Source organism: Struthio camelus, chromosome 1 (genome assembly GCF_040807025.1).
Source record: "Struthio camelus isolate bStrCam1 chromosome 1, bStrCam1.hap1, whole genome shotgun sequence".
Lineage (NCBI taxonomy): Eukaryota > Metazoa > Chordata > Aves > Struthioniformes > Struthionidae > Struthio > Struthio camelus.
In genome coordinates, this window is record NC_090942.1 from 73,662,633 (window position 1) to 73,677,918 (window position 15,286).

Below are 15,286 nucleotides of genomic sequence, written 5' to 3' on the forward strand. Positions count from 1 at the left end.
AAGCAAAATTCAAAACAAACTAGTGTTCTAATAAAACTAAGTCCATAAATACAGAAAAGGAAGAAGAAAAATATCCTCAATCCAAACAATCAGATAAATCCTCTCTCTCTCTCTCTCTCTCTCTCTCTTATATTTTTATTTGGGCGGGGGATGTGCTACTGATGACACGCAGTGGTTGTTTAATGTCTCATCAGGCCACACTTTGTTTAGCCAAATAATGTCTTTCTGCAAACTCTCTTCACGCCTTTCTGGATGGTGACAAGAGCCTGGATTTTCCTGGAGATGATTAGTGTTTTGGGGCTCTTCTCAGTGTGATGAGTGATGCTTTGATTGTCTGTTCTCATCAGGCAACATTAGAAGAAAGTGCTTTCTATGGAATATTTCTTGTGCCAGAGTGTCTGAATAACTACTCAACTCTTCAGTTTCTCTCCTTCATTTAGATTCAATCAGATCTGCAGAGTTGTATCTTGAACATGGACACTCTTCATGTGATCTAATATACCTCATTTGCTTCTAATCTCTCTCCTTTTACTCCCATTTGTACAAGACGTGCTTTGCTCTATAAATTACTTAGTATTCACAAAGAAGCATTCTCTTTTTTCCTGTAGTTCAAGTACTGAATCAGGATACGTAGATTCTGCTGATGTTTCTGTCACTTGTGTTATATATGACCCTGGGTAAGTCATTTGGCCATTCAGTATCTCAATTCCTTCTTTTCTCAAATAGGGATAAAATATATTCCTGCCTTCATAAGAAGCTATTGAGCTGTTTCTCAATCAGCTTAGTAAAGTGTATGCGAGAGGGAACTGCCTGCATAGTTTTTAGGTAGAGAGAGTCTTACTGACAGGAAACGGGAATGAGGTAGCAGCCTGAATCAGTCTGAGCAGTAAAAACAGGGAAGCCACCATCCATTAGATGTTCAGACGACTTGGTGTGCTGCTGCTTCTGGGCAGCCCAACTCTCCTCATCGTTCCTCTCCTACTCCACTGCTTTGATGTGCCTTTGCTGTGATGAACTTCTCTCCTTGATACTGTATAGGGCCGCCTGTCTAAAACCAGCCCTGCTGGCACTAGGGTCTTCCTAATTTTTTCAGTAACAGTGTTTGTAAAATGGAATATGTTAGAAGAACAGTTAAAATCATTATGTCTTCTCAGGTAGAACTGATGCAAGTAGTTCGAAGGAATCAGCACAAGAATTGCCTATCCCATACTCTAGTCTTCATAACCATTGAATAGAGAGTTATATATCTGATGTGTGATTTTTAGAGGCCAACTAAAAAGCACTGTAGAAAGTGTATCATTTACTCTAAAGTAATTCTTGTATACCTTTTTTAGATTTTTATAGAGCCCTGCTTTATCACCAGTCTCCAGCAACTACATCTGAAAGTTTCTTATTTGATTCATTTTGAATAAATATTCCAGATTGTGATTTTTTTTAATTGTATGGTAGAAAATTACACAAGCCTGTTTCAAAGATTAGTACTGCTTAATTTCATTAATACATATAAGTGCATTCAAAAAATATAAAAAGCTACAAATTAATTTAGTGTACCAACTCCTACTTACTGTACTTATAGCAGTATCTCTATTGCAGCATTTACTGCAATGATCTTGTGAAGAAGCCAAAATTTGGATTGAAAATTAAACTTAAAGCTTTAGTTCCCACAACAGATTCACAGAATCACAGAATGGTTGAGGTTGGAAGGGATCACTGGAAATCATCTAGTTCAATCCCCCTGCTCAAAGGGGGGTCACCAAGAGCAGGTTGCTAAGGGCTGTGTCCAGTCAGGTTTTCAGTATATCCAAGAATGGAGACGCCGCAACCTCGCTGGGCAACCTGTTCCGGTGTTCAATCACCGTTAACATAAAATAATTTTGTCTTGTGTTTAGACAGAATTCCCTGTGTGGGAAGAGAAGAGTCTGCCTGTGTCTTCTTTACACCCTCCCAGCAGGTATTTACATACACTAATGAGATGCTTCCAAGCTACCTTTTCTTGAGGCTGAACAATCTCAGCTCTCTCAGCCTCTCCTTTTATGACAGATGCTCCAATCCCTTAATCATCTTTGTGGTTCTTTGCTGGTCTTGCTCCAGTAAGTCCATGTCTCTCTTGTACTGGGGAGCCCAGAACTGGACACAGCACTCCAGATGTGGCCTTACCAGAGCCATAGGGGAAGGATCATGTCCCTCGACCTGCAGTGCTCTTCCTAACATATCCCAGGAAGCTGGTAGCCTCCTTTGCTGCAAGGGTGTACTGCTGGCTCATGTTCAACTTGTTGTCCACCAGGACCCTCCAGGTCCTTCTCTGCAGAGCTGCTTTCCAGCTGGTCAGCCCCCAGCCTGCACTGGTGCATTGGGTTATTCTTCCCCAGGTGGAGGACTTGGCATTTCCTTTTGTTGGATTTCATGAGATTGCTGTTGGCTTGTTTCTCCAGCTTGTCAAGGTCCCTCTGAATGGTAGCACAGCCATCTGGTGTATTAGCTGCTACTCCTAGTTTTTGCAAGTATCACTTGCAAACTTGCTGAGGGTGCACTCTGTCCCATCATCCAGATCTTTAATGAAGGTGTTAAACAGTATTAGTCCCGGTATTGAACTCTGGGGGACACCACTCGTGAGTGGCTTCCAACTAGACTTTGTGCCACTGATCGCAAACCTTTCAGCCCAGCGTTTCAGTTAGTTTTTAGTCCACCTCACCACCCATTTATCTAGCCTATCCTTCATCAGCTTATTTGTAAGGATGTTATGGGAGACAGTGTCAAAAGCCTTGCTGAAGTCAAGATAAACAACATCCACTGCTCTCCTCTCATCTACCAAGCCAGTCGTCTCATTGTGGAAGGCTATTGAGTTGGTCGTGTGTGATTTCTCCTTCATAAATCCACACTGACTACTCCTTTGTCTTTCTTGTCCTTAATATGTTTGGAAAGGATTTCCAGGATGATTTACTCTATCACCTTCCTAGGGCTCAGGGTAAGGCTTACCAGCCTGTAATTGCCTGAATCCTCCTCCTTGAAGATAAGAGTAATATTTGCTTTCCTTCAGTCCTCAGGAACCTCCCGCAACTGCTATGAGCTTTCAAAGATAATTGAGATTGGCCTGGCATGGGCATTGGCCAGCTCCCTCAGCACACTCATGGGAGTATCCCATCAGGTCTCATGAACTTGTATATGTCCAATTTGTTTAAATGTTCCCTAATCTGATCCTCCATCACTGAGGGTAAATATTCCTTGCCACAGATTTTCCCCCTTGTCTCAGGGGCTGGAGATTTCTGAAGGCAAATCCGGTCAGTAAAGATCAAAGTGAAGAAGGCATTGAGTCCCTCAGCCTTTTCCAGGTCCCCTGTCACCATCCTCTGCCCCATTTAGCAGTGGGCCCACATCTGCCTAGTCTTCCTTTTGCTGCTAATATACTTGTAGAGGCCCTTCTTGCTGGCCTTCACATACCTCACATGACCTGAATGGTCAACCTCAGGCAGGCTTTGGCTTTCCTAACTGCAACCCTGCATGCTCAGGCAGTGTCTCTATATTCCTTCTGGATCACCTAACTCTGCTTCCACCTCTTATATCCTTCCTTTTCCTGTTGGAGTTTAGTCAGAAGCTCCTTGTTCATCCATGCAGGCCTCTTGCCACCTTTGCTTGACTTTCTGCATGTTGGAATGGACCATTCTTGAACTCAGAGGGAGGTGAGTCTTGAAAATCAACTAGCTCTCCTGAACCTCTCTTCTCTTCAGGACCATCTCCCATGTGGCTCTTCCAAGTAGATCCCTGAAAAGGCCAAATATTGCTGTCCTGAGTCTAGGGTTGTGATCCTGTGTTTTGCGTTGTTCCCTCCTCTCAGGATCCTGAAATCTGTCATGTCATGTTGCTGCACCAATGCTGCCCTGGCCTACAACACCAAGCAGTTCTTCCTTTATTTGTATGAGGTCCAGAAGAGCACCTCTCTTCATTGATTCCTCAGTCACCTGAGCTAGGAATTTATCATCAATCCATTCCAGAAACCTCCTGGACTGCCTATGTCCTGCTGTGCTGCACTTCCAATAGATACCAGGGTGGCTCAAATCCCCCATGAGGACCAGAGCCTGTGAACATAAGGCTTTTTCCAGTTGTCTGAGGAAGGCCTCATTTGCTGTTTCTCTGTGATCAGGCATTCTGTAGCAGACAGCCATCACAGTCACCTGTACTGGGCTGACCAGCTGTGGCTCATCACCTGTCCTGAGGCAGAGCTCCATGCATTCCTGCTGTTCTCACACATAAAGGGCAGCTCCCCACCTCACTGTCTTGCCTTGTCCTTCCTAAAGAGCCTGTATTCCATTGCAGTACTCCAATCATGTGAGCTTTCCCACCATGTCTGTGTGATCCTGATGAGATCACAGCTCTGCAACTACATGCAGACCTCTACTTTCTTCTGTTTGTTCCCCATGCTGCATGTATTAATTTACAGGCACTTCAGAGAGGCACTCAGCAGTAAAAGTGTGAGAGCTTCCCCCATGATGCTGTCCTCTCAGCACTTCTTTATTTGTGTGCATATGCTTGGGTTGGACCACCTTCAGCCCTATTTTGGTAATTCAACTCAGCAGCACTCAGAACAGAAATGTTAATTGCTGATAACCTTAAGTGGGTATCATAAATTCATTTCCTATTATAATAACACCACTGGATATTCAGGAAAGGTGCAACCGCCTATTGTGGCAATCATCTTTAATTTTTCTAGCATCTGTACATTTACACTCCCAATCCTATAGCTAAGTTGATTAGAACTAGTTGTGGTAAGAACTATTCTGCTGGCTCTCTGCCTATAAATAATATTCCATCATTTCCTGAGGGGAAAACAGTCTTGTAGACTGATTGCCATTTGTCCTCACATCTATTTGCAGCTTCTTATTTCCCTTGAGAAGCATCCAAAACCATTTGGAAGTTGTATGTTCCGATGTCCTCACTGATCTCCACCCCCCTTTTCCCTCCATTTCTTGGAAGGATCAGCTTATGAAGACAAATCTCCCATGTTGTTTAATTCCATTATTCAGTAGTATGTGTCTATTTTATTTCTACTCATCACACAGCATTCTTTTGCTCCTCCTTTTTCACAATTTATTTGAAGATCAGCCTCCTTTAATGATTAAAGGTGCATACACATATAAAAAGATGGACATTTTATCATGTTATGGAATGCTTCCTTCTCTTCATCTATGCTTTTTTAACAGCAGATTCTGCTATCAGATTATCATTAGGTAATGGGCTGACATACACATCCATGAGGGAGATGACTATGAACTGCTGGAGGAAAAATGATCAAGATTGGCCTTGACATTAGGACATATATGGTAGGTATTAATCAACACCAAATAGAATTTGAAACGGCATATTTGCTCATAAAACCTGCAAACAGCCCTTTAAAGCTTATTCCTTGATCTGCAAAATTACTCTAGCATCGGTTAAACTCTCAGGTTTTTTGACTGCACCAACTTTGACAGCATATTGATCTAAAAATTTTACAGTTGCTGTCTAGCATTTCAATGCTTTTTTTCTATACCCTCAGGAATCTCCCCCCCCCAAGATTTTGATAAAATTGAACTGAATTCACAGACAACTCACATTATCTCTATTAACAGAGATTTAAAATACAATCTTTTCTCTCAGTCTCTCATATTTCCCATTATTGAAAACATCAAAACTACATTAGCCTTTTTCAATGTGTATGGGTGTTAAAATCCCTGGAATAGGCTTTATTTCACATTGCACCTTTGTATTCTTTAACCAGTAGAGCATAAATAAAATAAATGTTTAGATGCTTGTCTGAAGTATTTGAACTTAAACCCAAACTCGATACCTTGATCCAAGTGAGAGTCAGACCCGAAACAGCTGAGATGTAAAAGAATCAATGTTAGTAAACTGAAGATCTACAAGCCAGGCCTTAGACTCTTTCTGTAAAATAAATTATAATTTTTCTTCCTTGCATCAATGTAGTAGACGAATCTAATGCTGAAACAGCTGAAAGTATCACTGTATTCTGGTTATGAACATGAGGTACTGCTAAGCACTGATTTTTTTAAATCACGTGTAACAGACGTCCTGAAAATGAATTAGGGAGTGTGTGGCCACATTAAAATCAAGGGATTTGTGTAGCAGTAGCTGGAAGCAGAAGTTGCTTTGGTCTCCTGCCAAATGGACGCATACTGACTTCCACTGGACTTATTTAATACGCCAGGACCAAATCATGTTTTTGTTGAAACTAATGACAGGACTCCTGTTGACCCGAACAGGATCTGGAATTAATGCTGTGTTTCTCTGTAACTTATGTTTTCAGGTCATTTACAAGTGGGAACTTTTTCTTCTCGATCAACGTGGTAGGAACTTGTCAGACTGTCATGGAGATCAATGAAGTAACTGTGGATTAGTATGACTGGAAATGAGAGTTTGACCCACTGTCTGTTGGAGAGGAAACTGGAAGTAATGAGACCAGAGTCCAAGGAGATCAACAGAACTGGAAGATGGGCTGCTGCTTGAAAATAGCATGGTAAGATCATGATAGCTATTGCAGCTCCAAGATTGCTGTAGCTAATATGTGGGTTGCAAAAGGGGGGAATTTCTTCTCCCTCTTATTCTCCGTTAGATGCCTCACACAGCTTCTGAGAGAGAAAGAGATGAGCAGATAAATTAACCTGAATACAATTAAAGCTAGAAAGTGTTTAGCTCTAATGTTTCTTTCTAAATTCAGGCAGGAACTGTAACAAATAGGTACAACTGGTAGCTTTCCCCAGCTAATGGAGTGATACCGAGGTTGAACTTTTCCTGTTCTGTCTGCTCTCTGGAAAACCATGTACATCATAACAAGCTCAGAGATGACATTGATGCCAGGTCACACAGCACTGGTTGAGAAGCACTGATGTGCAGCCTGAGAATGGTTAATGTTTCTTTTTGTTGCATAGCCAAAATAAGACAGAGCTATACTGCAGACTGTTTCCCACTTATACTCTGGGGATTCTGAAATATTCCACTTTTCCTGGTGGCTATATGCAGCAAAACAAAACATCAGGCAGTAGTTTACATTCTTGCTGCCTGCTTTATTTAGCACCAGCCCTGAAGTGACTCTGGGCATTTATAAAAAGAGAAATCTCACAACACTAAGCCCATGTGAAAGATGGTGCTGGCTTTCCTCTGTGAAGATTAAAAACAGAGGCTGTGTTATACAATGCCAAGCCTAACCTTATGGCTATGGTAAGCTAGAGAGCCTGTTTTCTGTCCCATTGTTGTCTATGTAATGCTCTCTCCAAAAGTGCCTTGTGGGTTAGCGGTATAATTTTTCCCAGCAATCTTTCTTTACGTATGAATTCAATAGTCTGAGAGTGTGACTGACTCTTGAAATTGCACCCTGAGTCTTCATGTCAATAAAAGACTATGAATTACATTACATTAATGTTAGGAAAATGCTAAGGTTCTTTTTAGCTATCTTGAGTACAGTTTTAACAGCTAAAAGCAAAAAGGAGAGACAGCCCAGTAGAAGTTCTCCTCAGGTCGCTATTAGCCAAAGGCCACAGTTCAGAACTTCCCCAAAGATAATCAGCCTACATATGAACAGTTTAAAATGACCTGGTGGCATGAAGGAGAAATATCTGATTGTAAGGAGTCTAAAGAAAGCAGGACCTTAGAGGCTGCTGTACTTATAGATGTGGATACTCAAAATAGGAATCTCTCTTCAAGATGGGGACAGGGCAGAATATAAATAAATTAATAAAGCAGAAATACTTGTGGGACAAAATATTTCAGCCTTTCAGGCAGCTGAAGTCCAGACATTAAGAGGAAGTAAGTTAAATAACTACGGGTGTATTTGAATGAGAACATTTATCATGTTTGCCAAAGCCCCACAGATATTCTTCAAAATGACAGAAGTGTCTGACCACATTTCCCCCCTGCCCTACCCTGAGTGAACTTGTGAACTAGTTAGGCGCTGTTTGGGTTCCGGACATTTCAATAGTTTTGGCTCTATTCTAACATTCAGCCTAGAGGAATTCCTGTTAATTTTGTTTATGCTCTTTATTAAGCTTTTGTTTTGTTACTTCGGGCCTTTGCTGTGTGTTGAATGTACTAATGAGTAAACTATTTTATCCAATGAAATCTATGTTTCCATAATTTTGAGCAATAGCAACTTTCTCTGAGAAAGTCCTATGCAAAAATCCAGACTCCAAACATTCCCCAACCTTATGCGCTTTGGGTTATTTGGAAGATGCTCATGGATGTAAACTTCATTCTGCTATTGACTTTTCTCTCCATATAATGGGAGAAACAAATACCTGATTTAGAATATTCTGCATCTGAATTTTTAATGGGTATTTCTACTCCCCAACTAGTTTCAGGGATTCTGCCGTTAAATGTATGTCACAGAGCAAGTGACTAGGAGGAGTGTTTGCTGCTTCCTTAGTAGTAGGTAATCAAGTAACTAAATATCTGAGGTGTACTGAGTATCATTATGTGGCACCCACATTTAGCAAATCCAGAAATGTGCCTTTCAAGTGCATTCTCTTGGCAAGGGTTATAATATTAGGACAATCACTTCATTCCTTTCACAAAGCATAGGTTGGAAATTGCCTGCCATTCTCATATTGAAAGCTTTGTGCAACCTCCACAGCAGAAAGGAGCATTCTTTCAGTTCCTTTTGTGGGGAAGCATCATAGTGCAAATATCAAGACGAAATTATATCAAATCTACCAATCTCATAGGTCTTGGAATAGTCTGGTTGGTGCATACTCTATGTAAATTTAGCCTAGTTGGTGTTTGTTTAGTGTGATCAGGCAACTGTGCTAAGCTTTCTGAATTGATAATTTTGTGGCTGTACTGACCAATCCATTAGGACTACTCATCAAATACCTTTAATATAACTCAAGGCATAATTACCCTTTAACCCGATAGCACTTCTAAACATGCCCTGCTTTGCCCAAGACATAGTATATCCAGAAAGTATTACAAAACTTCACGTTCTAATGGTTAACCTTAGCTTAGAGCCTATGACCGTTTTTTTTTCTGTAGTTTCAAACTCTATGGATATAGAGAAATTTAGAAGGTTTAGTTTTCCTGGACCATCTCTCTTTCTCTGTCTGAGTTTTTATCTCCCAAGATGTAAGGTGTAAATGAACCAAATCATCCTTGGATTATAAGGAAGATCCTGTGAGCAGTAAAAACATGTAATAATTTAACAAATCATATACTTTTACATAGTCCCGCTATTCTCCCTGGTAGATGGTATTGAAGTGCACACTGATAATAATGACTATACTGTGTTCAGTGAAAGTTTTTCCCTCTATATCTACTCAGTCTGCTTGGCTAAGATTGGGATGGGTGTTTCTGAAGAAGAGGGAAAAAAGGAAGGTCTGCAAGTTTTGAGCCCTCCTGAATGGTACCCTTTTTTTTTTTTTTTTTTGAATGAAGTTTCAAAGGAACTGAGCAGCAAATTGAATGAGGAAGTAAAAATAACCAGTCTTGTGTGGTTGGTTTTAAGGCTTGTCTGTGTAGAAACAAATTAATTATTTTAGTTGACATATTTTAGCCTCCTGGCTTTGTTGACTTATCTTAATTTCAGTGAGTGCTGTTATGTTTGGCACTGCTTAGCCAGTATTCACCTGAGATATTTGTTTGACATCACAGGAAGATTCATGCCCTTCCCTGCCATACGCTGTGTAAGACCATAGAAAAAATAATTTGATATCTATATTGATCTCCCAGGCACAGCATCAGGCAGGCACTTGTCAGAAGCTTTGAGACTGAAGTAGGAGAATCATATCTACTACAAAAATGGCATGACAGAAAAATATATTTCAGCTGGTTAAAAATTAACTTCACCTCAAGTCATCAGAGTGCTTTATGTCCGTTCTTCCCAAAAAATAATGTGACCCATTCACTTTGGAAATTGTCTTCTAGGGAAGGTGACACTGCATCTTAGGCTATGTGATGAATTACTGCTCTGATTGGATGAAAACTAGCAGATTAGCTCAATGTATTACAAGCCAAATTTATAAAATTGGCTTTGACTTGACTAGGGCAACAGGAGTCTTGTCCAAACAGCTGTCACCAGGACTGGCACTAGTTGTGAGACTGGGCTTATCATTAGGGTTTCACTGGGGAAAGATTTAGCACCAGGAAGTTTCCATTTGGATGCCTTGATTGTGTAATGGATGGTACATTTCTTTCTTTACTATTTCAGGTTTTTCCTGGCTCACAGTGCAGCATCTTGTAATATCATAACACTCTTTATTTAGATCCATGTGAGGAAGAACTCAAGTTGGTTGTTTATTTCTGCTCAGAACTGGGTTACTTTTGCTCTATATGGCTTTCTCTCGCCGTAGTACTGAAAAGGGACTGACTCATCTCAAAATACAGCAAATTAAATTCTGTCAAAACTAGGAGTAACTCTGATTTCACTGGAGCACTGTGAATGATGACTTGATCTACTTATTATTGGAAAAATTATTTCAAGAAGAGATATGACTTGGTTTTGCATTGAAAGGTTAAACAGAGCCATGTATCTTACTACAAAAACTTTTATCACAAAAAAACCTCTCTTAAAAATTTCCTTCCTCTTTTTTTTTTTTTTTTTTAATATGTCTCTGAATTTCCTGAATCTGGCCTCAGCTGAACCTAGAATGAATGTGCAAATTCAGGAAGCTTGGATGTTTGTTATTGGAAAAGAATCCTCACCTGATGATGATATAGTTAACCTATCATAAATCAAACCTCTTTCTAGTCTTAAGCCTAGGCCTTATCTAGTGTGAGCAGTGTTCACAGACATGTTAATGCTATAGAATCATGATTACACTGTGAACTACTTTTGTAAGTGCTTCCTTTATTATGTGAACACCCCTGGTGTGATTACTCAGAAATAAAATTACTGTGATAAAAATGACAGTGACCCAGGTACTGCAGAGGTAAATGATAGGGATTAGAGCAAATGCAGAATAGCTTTGTTAAATAGTTTGAGCTTAACCGCTTTAACTGTAAACAACATTAGTGCATAACAAGGCTGATGCTTCTATTTATGGTCTGAGATGTTTGTTTTCACTGATCCCCAAGGATTTCACCAGTGTGGTGCTTGCTCTTTGAACTCTCTGGAAGGGCACTTGGCAGTATTGAGCTGCCACTCTGCACCTTGATGGTAGGGCCAAACCCAGGTGTCTTCCTTAGTCTAGAGCAGTTCTTTGGCTGCAATTTGGTTTCCTCCTGGATACAGTAGGGAGAGGGTTGGAGTGGATCTCTGTTATGAACAAACGGGTGCCAGGGTCAGGATGTCTTTTCTGCAAGTAGAATAGTAGTCATAACATTTCAGGTAACTGTGATGGGAAGGGTTTGCCTTGCTGCTCGAAGTTGTCAGATTGTCACGCAGACACAGAAGTCTCTGTAACCTACTTATTCTTTGCCTTTTTTGCACTAATTGCCAGAAAGAGTCTTAAATCATGCCAGTTGGATCTCATTCTCCTCCCGTTTAATCATAGGCGAGTCTCTAGTTCACTTAACTGGGATAGAATTCAGCCCATTGTGCTTGTGGCTTTGTTTTCAAGAGCTCAGCTGAGACCACTAATTCACTGTACCCAGGCCGGATGATGGATTAAATTAACAGCTTTTTCAAAGGGATAACTGGTCTGCACAGGCTTTTTCCTGATGTTGTCTCATACATGGTTTGTTTTGCTGTTTTCTTTTTAATCTCTGTTTTTTAGATAAATTTACTTGTTTCATTTTCTAAAAACTATCTGTAATTTAAAACATTATAAGATCCCACTCCCCCCAAAGTGAAAAGTCTCAGCGGAGAGTATGCTGTAACTCTTCAAGGAGGGGTAGCAAATTGCTTTGTTCCCAGAACTGCTTGAATGATCTATGACCTTTCTCCTGCTTCATCATCAAAGTTGTTGCAGAGGTACTGCTCCACATGTGCTGTTCACCAGATTGTGCCGTATGGGCCTGATCTAGTGTCTCTTGACAACAATTAGAGTCTTTCCAGTGGTAGTAAGGTATCAAGTGCTAAAGGCACATTGAACTTCCCACTGTCAAACAAACTCTTAGGACCAAACAAGACCTCTCAGCTCTCCCTTGCTCATCTTGGAAATGTCAGTGAGGGGCTTCCATGTCCCATGGAAGTTTACTGACGCAAGCATTGTCAAAGTGATGTGGTAAACAGTGTGATCGTCAATGTCTTTGAATACCTCTGTGCTACATAACGAAGTAAAACGTGATTAAATTCAAGATAGTGCTAAATACGTTAGTACAGATTGCAAAAGAATCTAGTGTAGAGCTCATAAACTAGTTTCTTCTTCATAAAATGCATGTCATCATGTCTGCAGACGTAAAAGTCTGGGATTACTGACTAGGCACAAGAAGATTTCATGACAGTGAAATGTAGTATTAAGAATATAACGTGCTCAGTTTTGATGTCTCACTTGAAAAAAGTATGCTAGCGAAATTGAAAGACTGCAAAAAAGAGCTGCAACCTGATTCAAAAACTGAAAAATAAGAAGCCAAACTGACTGAATTTATTTTTACTTTAATTATGGTCATTTAAAACAAACAAAGGAACAAAATTTCTAGCATTCTAAAGGTAGTAGCATAAAAAGATGAAACAAATTCAAGGACTGAAAGCTAGTTAGCTGTATTCAGGCTAAGAATTAGAAGCTTGTAAGTGAAGCTGGTAACTGCCAGCCACATAGATAAGAGGTATAGTGGGATTTTTCTGCTCTTTGAATTGTGACCATTTTTCTAAAACCCATGTTATGATTTGACCAAAAATGCTTTGTGATCTATTAAGAACATTTTTAGCCGATTACAGCTGTTCTTTCTGGCCTCAAAATCAACACAGCACTATTTGTTTTGAATATTTAAATGAAGATTTCAAAAACTGTGAAGTTGTTTTGGTCCCATCCAGTTAGAAAAGTATCATGTACCACCAAATGAATTTCCAGTTTTGCTGCTACTAAAAGACCTGGGTATGCCTATGTCTATAAGTTTTTTTTTTTTTCTGAATGTAATTTATTAGATAGTTTTTATTCCACAGTAGGGCATATTCCAGTGAAAATATCCTGCCACCAAAAAGCAAGATGAATATAGAGACCAACAAAAAAGGGGATTAAAAGAGGCTCTTGGGTTATTTCATTTATCATTATGTACTTAAAAGCCATATTTTGCTGTATGAATCAACTGATATGCCTCAGGGCCACAATTTATGCCTGAAAATGCAGACTGGAATGATACTAATAGGAAAATTTATATGTGAAAATGCCAACTGGAATGATACCGGTAGGAGAAAGAAAAAAAATAGTGAGAGCTTCAGCTTGTGCAAACTTGCATAGTGCTACTGATCCACAGAACTTTACTGCCTGAGGACTGAGTTTATTAATGTTAAACTACAAAGATGAATCAAAAGGCCCTGATCCTTAAACTAACATTTTCTTAATCAGTTTAAATCTCTATCAGTCAGATTTAGTATCTACATATAATAATTACGTTTATTATTTTACCAGCTAGGGGATTCACCTGTTGCTCTGTTAATGTGATGGGAAACTGTTGAGAATTAAAGTTGCAAATTGCTATAAAATAGTTTTGGGAATCAGGGCTATGCTCAGAAAGTGTAACTGCCATAGTAAACAACCCCAGCTGAAGAATATAGCAGATTTTCTTCTCTTTCATTCAACTTAAAGCATAGCTATGGCCAAAACTTATCAGTAGAAAAGATTCTGATATGGAGTCTGCTCTGTTTTATACAGTTTCACATAGTATGTTAATTCTCATAATACTACTACACCTTCCAGCATGCAGAAACCAAATGACTATCATCTGTTTTAGGTGGCTGTTTTGTGTCATCTTGTCCCAAAGAAGAAACATGCGTGATATAAGTGGTAAGGTTTTTATTCTTACTCAACATTTGTTCAAACAAATTCTAATGGAGGAGAAATTTCAGAAGTAGTAATTTTACTCACTATTAATAAGCAGTGCCACTATGTCCAATAATTCTTCTAGTATATTTTTCTCTTAGGATGTGTTTGAAAGGCTGACAGATGGAAATCATCTTGGTAACTGAGCAAATTGGTCTTGAATTCCTTGATAGGAAATAAATATGGAACAATAACGAAATTATTTTTAGAGTCATTTTAAGAGTGCAGACACACTTGATGCATCTAGTATACCAAGATTAGGTAACATACTAGTAGGTACTCAGAAATCCTCCGGTAAAATTTGATATGGTCCCAAATGAGATGGTCTCTGATGCCAAAAAACCAAGAAATATTTGAGACATGTTTTATTTTAAAGATTAGCTTCCTATGAGAAATACCAATCCATGCCAGCCGAATTCAAGAAGAGGGCCAGAGGCCTTGAGGTGTGTGAAAGTGGAACATGATTTTATAATTTATAGTTCTAAATGTAACTTATTTGAGATATTGCCAGTGAAAGTATGGTGATATTTAAAGGCAATTTGTGTTTCATCTTGACATTTCTTGGACAGCTTCTTTAGTACAAAAGTCACAGAATTCATGACCGATTCCAAGATTTTGTAAACCAGCACAGGAATCTACTATCTACAGTAACATGTGTCCATAGAACTCAATGCAGTCTCTAATCAAGGAGATGATTAAATGATTAATCCCCTTTTTTTTTGAGACTTGATCCTGGGATGTAAACTCTCCAGAATGTAGTTGCTGGGTTGTTTAAAAGCTTTTACTTGTAAGAATAAGCACAATATAACCTTTTCTTCACAGAAAACGGCTCAGCTTTCGGAGTGGCTCAATCAGTGAGTGATATCACCCCCCTTCTACCAAACCAGTCAGTGGATGCTGGCCCTCCTGTTCTGCAAAACCATGAACAAGCAGGAGCTGATGGGCAAGAGAACAGGTCTTAGATGGTCTCAAAAAACTAAAGATGTAGATGTTTAAAGGTCACTGGGAAATATATAAATGTTCTTTCGTGAGCTGCATTGAGCAAATGCTACCTAATTAATTGCTTGAAGGGAAAGAATGTGACTGAACTCAGGTCACATATGATAAAAATAGCCAGGGATTATACTAAGGATAAAGACCACCTTCATAGTAAATCTTTAGAAGGCAAAATTGCAATTTCTAATTAGTATTGCCTGCAGAAGTTATCAGATGCTGAGAATATTATTAGCTGCTTTTCTATGACATGAAAATCAAAATGCACCTCTCAGCAAATATGGCTTTGGCTATTTTGTTAGCTGTATCTAGGTCTCAGCATCTGTCAGACTGTCCAGTGGGCCTGTGCTGACATTAGCAAGCCATTAGGTACAATAAAGCAGAGAGCAAACTGA

General features: G+C 39.5%; 1 long non-coding RNA gene across 1 annotated transcript; it reads left to right on the forward strand.

Moving 5' to 3' along the window:
- Positions 1-6,303: 6,303 nt before the first annotated feature.
- LOC138065788 (uncharacterized) lies at positions 6,304-14,809 on the forward strand. Its single transcript, XR_011138858.1, has 3 exons — positions 6,304-6,508; positions 13,810-13,862; positions 14,721-14,809. It is a non-coding gene; the product is annotated as an uncharacterized lncRNA (long non-coding RNA).
- Positions 14,810-15,286: the final 477 nt, after the last annotated feature.